The sequence below is a fragment of the Odocoileus virginianus genome, chromosome 4 (assembly GCF_023699985.2).
Source record: "Odocoileus virginianus isolate 20LAN1187 ecotype Illinois chromosome 4, Ovbor_1.2, whole genome shotgun sequence".
Lineage (NCBI taxonomy): Eukaryota > Metazoa > Chordata > Mammalia > Artiodactyla > Cervidae > Odocoileus > Odocoileus virginianus.
This window is the reverse complement of record NC_069677.1, coordinates 2,735,922-2,744,443: the sequence shown is the minus strand read 5'-3', so window position 1 is coordinate 2,744,443 and position 8,522 is coordinate 2,735,922. Positions and strand designations below refer to the sequence as shown.

Here is an 8,522-nt window from a genome sequence, read left to right as displayed (position 1 = left end):
AAACTTTTGGAAAGAATACATAGTTTAAGCTTTGTGGGTCATAAGGTCTCTGTCTAAAGTACTCTAGCTTACTACTGTAGCCCACAAGCAGCCAAAGACAGTGAGCAAGGTTGTGTTCCAATAATATTTTATATGCAAGAAGCGGGTAGTTGCCCTTATAGCAGACCATCAGAATCTCCTATAAGGCTTGTTAAAGCACAGATTGTTAGACCTCATTTCTAGAGTTCCTAACTAGGCAGGTCTCTGGAGGAAATCAAAAATCTGTATTTCTAACAAGTTTCCTGATGACCTTGATGCTGCTAGTCGCAGAAATACATCTTACTCAGGAACCCCTACTAAGACTGTATTTCATCATTTCTGCTCCCTTGTTTTTGTAACATCTAAAAGAGCTAAAACAGACTTTTCTTAACATGGGCACTGTAAGATTTCCTAGAGAGGTCATTTGCCAGGGAAAAATGTTGGATAGTGAAAAGTAAGGTTATGTTGTAACCTATCTAAATCAATTATCACCATTTATTATAACGATGTGGTATTCTGTATTTGAGGATGATGCTATAGAAAATACATCCTGCAGAGGATGACAGACTGAAAATCTGCTGGTATTAGTATGAGAAGGTGGGAAAACAAGCACCTACTACTCAGAGGCAAACAGTGCTTAAAACTTGACACAATTCCTGTATTTTTAATGCACATTTTTACATAGTTAAAGGCATGGCACACATTTAATTTTGTACAATGCTTTTTTAAGCTTAGTGATCAGAATAATTTTTCCCTTTGATAATAAACACTGTAAACATTTTTAATGGATATGCAATATTACATTATATACATACATAATCATATTTGAAAACCATTCTCACCACCTCCATAATTCTTGAATATTTATATTATCCTCAGTCTGTGTTAGAAGTAACCTTGCAAGTGCAAAAGTATGCCATCATTTCAGATTTCCTTCAAAAACAATTAATAGAAGTAGAATTTCTGGATTTTTTTGACTTGATAGATACTGGAATTATTTTGGTTATAACTTTACCCATATTGTGTTCGAGATCCAACTTCACCATACCCTATTCACTGGTCATTCCAGCTCGTTTTTTAAATTTATATATAAAACAGAAAGTACCTGGAATTGGTTCAATTTTCCATATCATATTAGAAAAGTGACTGTTTATCCCTTCTGTCTCCTGCACCAATCCCTTGTCCCACTCATCTTTGCCTCATTCCCGAGCCCTCCATAGTCTCACATGCACAAAAAAATACAACTGCAAGACACATGTATGTATCTCTGCAAATGTGCAGAGCAAAAGCCTTACCCAAGGGCAAAACCACAGCAGAGTGTGACACTCCAAAGAATGGTAAAGGGACAGAACTTGCCAGCTTGTGGCAGCCTCTACTCTGAGCACAGGACAGCTTGAGTCAAGTCAAGGTTGCTGGTAGAAGCAAAAAAGCAGAAGGAAAAGGCTGACTGAGCTTCTATAAGAAGCCACAGATACACTTTCATGGCTATTGTAGCCCTCACCCCCCAAAATTTTCCCCTAAAGATTAACTGGAGAAGAGACAAACTTTACAAGTGTCTGCTCTGTTTGGCTTTGAAAATAGTACACAGTAAGTTTATGGAGAAAACCTAAAAGACTCTTAATGTCAGGAAAAATAAAAACTCAGAAGTATTCCATGCTGATAGGCAACTGAACATCAGATGAGAAGGAAGGTCCTCCTGAAGATGCCAGGACTGATAGATGCCAACCTATGCCAAATTCTCCCTCTACCCGCAGCCCCAAAGACTTGGCATTTTACAAGTTCCATGGATCTTGAACTCAACACTGGGAGAACACTGGTATAATCCCAAAGTGACTGTGTTTCCACCACTCAGTAGAATGAGGTCTCAAAGTTGAAATTAAATTCAATAGAGAAATAAGAGATGAAAGTTATATTTATTGCAAACTGGCTGTGTGAACTAAGACTCAAACCCAAACTCCTGTCATTTTTTGATACTATACTACCAGGTATGGCACCAATCACTACAGCCTCTTCTCTGTATGGAAAGGATATTTAAAATTGATGACAGATAAAACTGAGGTTAAAAACATGTCTACACAGTATGAATGTTTTCCAATACTGGCTTTATTGGTGAAAATAATATTGTACCATGTGTTCAGTTGAGCTGATGGTTAAAGGAAGCCCAAATAGTTGATCTATAAGCTCTCTGTAATCATATCCATGACAGCTTGACCAAACTTATACAGAAAAACAGCAGCAGACCCAAGTTTTTGTATTTATATTTCTTGCTTGAACTTCATGATGAAAAACATAAAACTGTTCTAAGTTATTTTAACATTAAACACATTCATCCTTGGAATTGGAAAATGCTAATGATTTCCTATGTCCATATGCTGAATAAAATTAAAAGTAAACAGAGATAGCATATTTTGGGAATTGCTACTATAGTCATCAAACCAATTAAAAACTCATTTCAAGGTGGCTATTATAGTGGTATTTGTTGCTATTTATATGTCTGAGGCAAAGACACTTATGTAGTGGTATATTAATCTACATATATTAACAATACGCAAAGAACCAAGAAATCTTATTCATTTCATAAATGTAAAAATCAGTTCTTAAAGCCTAAAATTTTCAGAATTAACATCATAAGGAAGAAGTCCTTTCCACATTATCATAACTTTAACATTTTCAAATAAAATTACATGTAAGGTCATAAAAGTACAATACATTAAGAATAATAATGTTTGACTCTTCTGACTCATACCTATTTGAGTCTTCATTTATTTGCTCAGATTGCCATAGCATAAAAGGCTATTGAAGAATTAATAGTATAGTCTGCCCTAGACAATAGCATTGTTTACTATTTCTAACATATTTATCAATTTAGAAAGAGAAAAAATTAAATGCTTTTACACTTGATCTTAGCCAAAAGGCCAAGAAGTGATAAATTAAATGCTTTTGTTCCAGTCTTACACTTATTATGCTGAATGCGATCCTAAAATATTTTATAGAATAAAACTTTTCTAGAAAGTTCCTTGGCCTATTAAGGTTTTCCTATGGTTAACAATTGTTCTCATATATTCAAGAATTTTGTCTTTTCAACCACAGGAAATGGTGTATGCACACTATTCTTTATAGCTTTTAACTGTTATAGATTTCTTTAGGTTTGAGCCCTACCTTGTGCCTAGAAAATCTCACTTTACATTTTAGGAAGCTTTACACATAGTCCCATCTTTTCCTTGAAAACATGTTAACCACAGGGTACCAAAGGAATTATTTAAATAAAATCAAGGTAAAATTATTGAATAGCATGTGGGAGGCAAAGTGTATTATTTGCTAACATGCTTACAACTGCCCCAAGCATACAAATGGTGGTCATTCTTGCCTTGAGTCTAAGAAGTGATGGATATAAGAAGCTTCTCTTGGTCTCAAGCTCCTGCAGGATACTCTTAATAGCTACGGTGACATTCCTACCTCTTAAAACCAAGATCCTTCCCCAGAGGAAGTCTTGCTCTTGGATCCTGGGTTTTGGCCCAAGGCATACCTGAAACCCCATGTGCACTTCCTGATTCTATGTTGTCATGCATTTTCTACAGCTCCCCATGAGTGGTGTTTATATTATGGAAAGGAATGAGGAAGTCTCAGCTACCAACAGATTTGCCTTTCCAATAGATGGCTGTGACTCCTTGCCTTGCCTGGTTTAAAACCATTACATTGAATTCACCATCCATACACAGTCTAGAGCACCAAGGACTGAGATTTTTGTATATGTAATAGTTACACAAGGAGAAGCATTCTTCCTTATTGGAGTTTTTTGTTTGATCAATCTTTTGACTTGTTTGTGGTCTCTTTGTCTTGGGCTTTAAGGGAAACACCTCCTTGCTGGAGGAAGGTCTGTGGCACTTTGAGTGCCTGTCATGCCCACAACCCCATTCTGGTTGAAGCTACTACATCTACAAACATATTTTGAAGAAATCTGCCTGTGTCACCTCTCACTATGTGAAAAAGAACCTCTAAATCTCAGTGGCATTTACTTAGTTCATTCATCAGTGATTTGACTACTGGTTGACCAGTCTAGAAAGGGCTAGTAACCCAGCCGGGGCAACTTATGCTCTGCACGTCTCTCTTTCCTGAATCCAGTGAGCTGGTTAGGCCTATTTTTCCTATGGCAATGGCAGAAGTGCACAAAGATCATTAAAAAAAAAAAAAAAGCAAGTCCTCTTGACTTAGGCTGAACACTGGCATACTTCTATTTCTGCCTCAATCTATTGGCTAAAATAATTCACACGGAGCCTTAAGAAATTATACTTCCTCTTTCTCTTTGCTAGAGATTTCCCCCTTTGTCCTCCTCTTAGTTCATGTGAGGATGGCATTATAGTCAGCATACGGTTTTCTCTACTTGGAGATCACATCTCCGCGTAAAGACCCACTTAATTAGTACAGGGAAAAAAAAAAAAAAAAAAACGCTCCTGGCTTCACCTCCACGCTAGAAAATTGGTCCTTAATCTGACTAATTAAATGCTGTAAGTGTTTTTGGGCTCACAGTCAAACTTTTTAAGTTATATTAAAAATTCATCCCAGTTACTAAGAATTTGTGTAGTTACTCAGTGGCACAACACTTTTATATTAGAATCCCTCCTCCCTAGTCTCTACAACTCGATTCTTGCTCATCATTCAGGACATAGCTCAAATTCCTCTTTGCCATGAAATTTCACTAGGCTAACAATTCCATAGTAACGTACTCCCTTCTTTGATTTCTCTGAGCATTTACTGCCAATAAATGCAGTAAATGTAGTCTTACTGCTGTTTTCATGTTTGTTACAATACTCCCTGCCAGCCTGGTGGAAGAGGTACCCCAAGGAAACAGTGTCCTTCATCACAGACCATGCTTGTTCTCCCTAACCCCAACAACAGTTTATCTATCCATTGGCCATTGCTGGGCAAGAAAAGCTCAGCAAAATTAGTGAAGTCACACAAATTTTCTCCTGGGAATTTGAACTCTAGAAGAGAGGATAGCAGAAAGGGAGACAGGAAAAAAAAGTATACCCACCAAGTAGTCACATCACACTAATAGTAAGAGCATTTGTGCAGGGGTCCTACCAGTTGCCTTGAATCCACAAAAAATCTCTAGCACTTCACCCTTCTATGTTGCCTTGGCATGGATTTTTACCCTGGAGCTCCATGAGATATCCTCTTTTTATCACATGAATTCTAATGAAAACCCCCAGGAAGTCTCTCTGACTGAACATGAAAATAACTAAAACACTCTCCATTTATTATATGCTCTCTTGGGTCTTTTATTGCAAGTTACATGTCTTTCTAGTTACTGAGACCATCAGCTCTTTGAAGGTAGAAGTATGTATCTTTCCAAAGTGGCTAGCACAGTGTTCACACACAATGAGATCCTCAGGGGGAACATATTAAATTGGAGTGACACTAATCCCAATATTCTAAAGCTAATTTAAAAATTATCCCAAGTGTATTTGTTATATGCCATTTTCAATGGCAGCTGAATTCTTTCAGATGTGGGGTATCCTGTAAGGCTCTTTCCCAGATAGCTGAAAGAACAGAACAGTTTATTTAATCTATTATTTTCTCCTGCATTTAATTTACCTCCACTAGAAATGAAGAATCAAACAGCAACCTTTCTAAACCATTACTGTCTATTCACAGCACTAAATGTCTGCTGACAAAACTTCATTTCTCAGTTCTCTGCACAAATCAAAATCATACCTGGAGGTGAAAAAATAACTATAGAGGCAGAGTGACAAATGAAGGTGGGCCAGAAAAGATAGCTATGTGTATTGTCAGCTGTTGAAATGCCCCACCACTAACCACCCCAACCCTGGGGCTAGAAGCAGGGGAGGCAAGGTATTATCTCTGCTTTCAGTCCCACACTGCTTTCTGACAGAACACTAAAGGCTCATCATATGTAAGTATACAAAGTAACTTTACAAGGCTTAAGTTTTTCTCAAGTCTGTGATGTTTTGAAATTTCAAACTATTAATCTTTAATAGAAAAGATAAATCAAAGGTAGGGTACCTTGGAAGTACTTTACTTAGCAATATTCTTAAATTACATCTCATAACTTTGATCCTTCCTTGGAAGTCCATACTTGAATCTGAAACTTTTATAAATTTCAGCTTTAACATTAAAAGTACCCAATAAAGATGCAAGAAAGCCAGGGATATGTACATATATATTTATGTATTCAGGATCAAATTACTTGTACTATATTTTTCTAATTAAGAAAAAAAATTGCATAAATATTCTTCCTAACACCAAAGACTATTCTGTGTGTTCCCTCATTAGAATCAAGTCCCTGTATCAGTCATGAAAGCCATGGTAATTCTAACATTTTATGAAAGGATTGGGAGAAACTTTTTCTACCAATTTCTCCTAGAACATGATTTATTTTCTTCCAGCTTTCATTTCCAGAAAAACAGATATTGCTTCTTTCTATAAAAGCAATGCTATTGCTATAAATCTCAATTTTTCCCTTCCACTAGAAAATATTATTTAATCTTTTCATATTCTAAATAAAAATTCAGCTTTTAGTGTTCAAGAATTTTAAAATGTAATTTTTCTAGTCTGTGTCTCCATGGCAGTAGACAAGACTAATTTCCATGCAGAACATAAAATAGAACAATTGGAGATGTGATTTAAAAGGTATACTCTAATACATAGAGCTATTACTTGGCCTGTTCCTCAAACTCTTCTCTGCCTTATGGAGACCCACTCATTCTCTACTTATAACCTAGAGGGGCCCAGATAAGCCTGAGGTTTGTGTCAGTCAATGAAACTGTTCCAAGAGGACTCTGCCACCACACCCATCGCCCCTGGACTTTACAGAAATATAACTGGTTCTTCCATGGTTTTGTTTATTACCTTTCTCAGTATCCATCTTACCTGTCACCCATTACATAACAGGCATCTGGTCTGGGTTGGATTGATAGAACTCTAGAAGTGGGTCCTGATTAGTATAAGTCAATCAGTGTTTCTCAATCTCTTGCTTCTAGATTTTGGTTCCAGAATGGGCAATGATTTTAGTTGTTCTTCACAGAATGAAATTCAGAATTTTTGTCCAATAATTGAGGGAAAAGATTTGTTCTCTTGCTCTGATGATATGGAATCTGTGAGGCCAAGGACCACTATAATTATAACTAACACACAAAGATGGGCTAAGAGAATCCCAGAGAATTTGATCAAACCACAACCCAAACTGTACTGTGTCTGGACTTCTATCCATTATGTGAACCAGCAACATTTATTATTTAAACCAGTTTGTGCTGAAGATCATGTATGCATGAAGTTCTCATTACTATCTTTGCCATTACACAGAGATAGGCCACTTGAGAATAAAGCCAAAATGAAGGAAAAAAAAACAGAAAACAACAGGAGAGATGGTTTTCTGGTGATAGCAATGAGGTACCATCTTCAAAGTAAGCTAATATAGTATCCTTTATCATTTAAATTAATTTGAGTTAGGATTCTTCTACTTTCAAACAGACTCCTGACTAATTCAGTAGTATTTCTGTTTTGAACAATTAAGGGGCTCCAAGACTGGATTACTCCTCTATTGAAAGGGCCATTACAAGAACTAGATTTAGAAACAAAAGAAAACAGAAATATTGCAAATATCATGATCTTTCAGAACTAAGTTTAATATAACCACTGGTCAGAAAACCTTAATTGAACTTATAATTCAGGCAAAATAACCAATTTGCTACTTTAAAGGATAGCAGTGACTAGAGTTTATAAAAGAGTTTCACTAGTGCTCGCTTCGGCAGCACATATACTAAAATTGGAACGATACAGAGAAGATTAGCATGGCCTCTGTGCAAGGATGACATGCAAATTCGTGAAGCGTTCCATATTTTTTCATCAAGACAGTATGGTACTGGCACAAAGACAGAAATATAGATCAATGGAACAGAATAGAAAGCCCAGAGATAAATCCACGAACCTATGGACACCTTATCTTCAACAAAGGAGGCAAGGATATACAATGGAAAAAAGACAACCTCTTTAACAAGTGGTGCTGGGAAAACTGGTCAACCACTTGTAAAAGAATGAAACTAGAACACTTTATAACACCATACACAAAAATAAACTCAAAATGAATTAAAGATCTAAATGTAAGACCAGAAACTATAAAACTCCTAGAGGAGAACATAGGCAAAACACTCTCCGACATAAATCACAGCAGGATCCTCTATGACCCACCTGCCAGAATATTGGAAATAAAAGCAAAAATAAACAAATGGGACCTAATGAAACTTAAAAGCTTTTGCACAACAAAGGAAACTATAAGTAAGGTGAAAAGACAGCCCTCAGAATTGGAGAAAATAATAGCAAACGAAGCAACAGACAAAGGATTAATCTCAAAAATATACAAGCAACTCCTGCAGCTCAATTCCAGAAAAATAAATGACCCAATCAAAAAATGGGCCAAAGAACTAAACAGACATTTCTTCAAAGAAGACATACAGATGGATAACAAACACATGAAAAGATGCTCA

General features: G+C 36.4%; 1 non-coding gene across 1 annotated transcript; it reads left to right on the top strand.

Annotated features, from left to right (window-relative positions):
- The first annotated feature begins 7,774 nt into the window (after nucleotides 1-7,774).
- On the top strand, nucleotides 7,775-7,881 carry LOC139034969 (U6 spliceosomal RNA). Its single transcript, XR_011487530.1, has one exon. It is a non-coding gene; the product is annotated as a U6 spliceosomal RNA (small nuclear RNA).
- The last annotated feature ends 641 nt before the right edge of the window (nucleotides 7,882-8,522 follow it).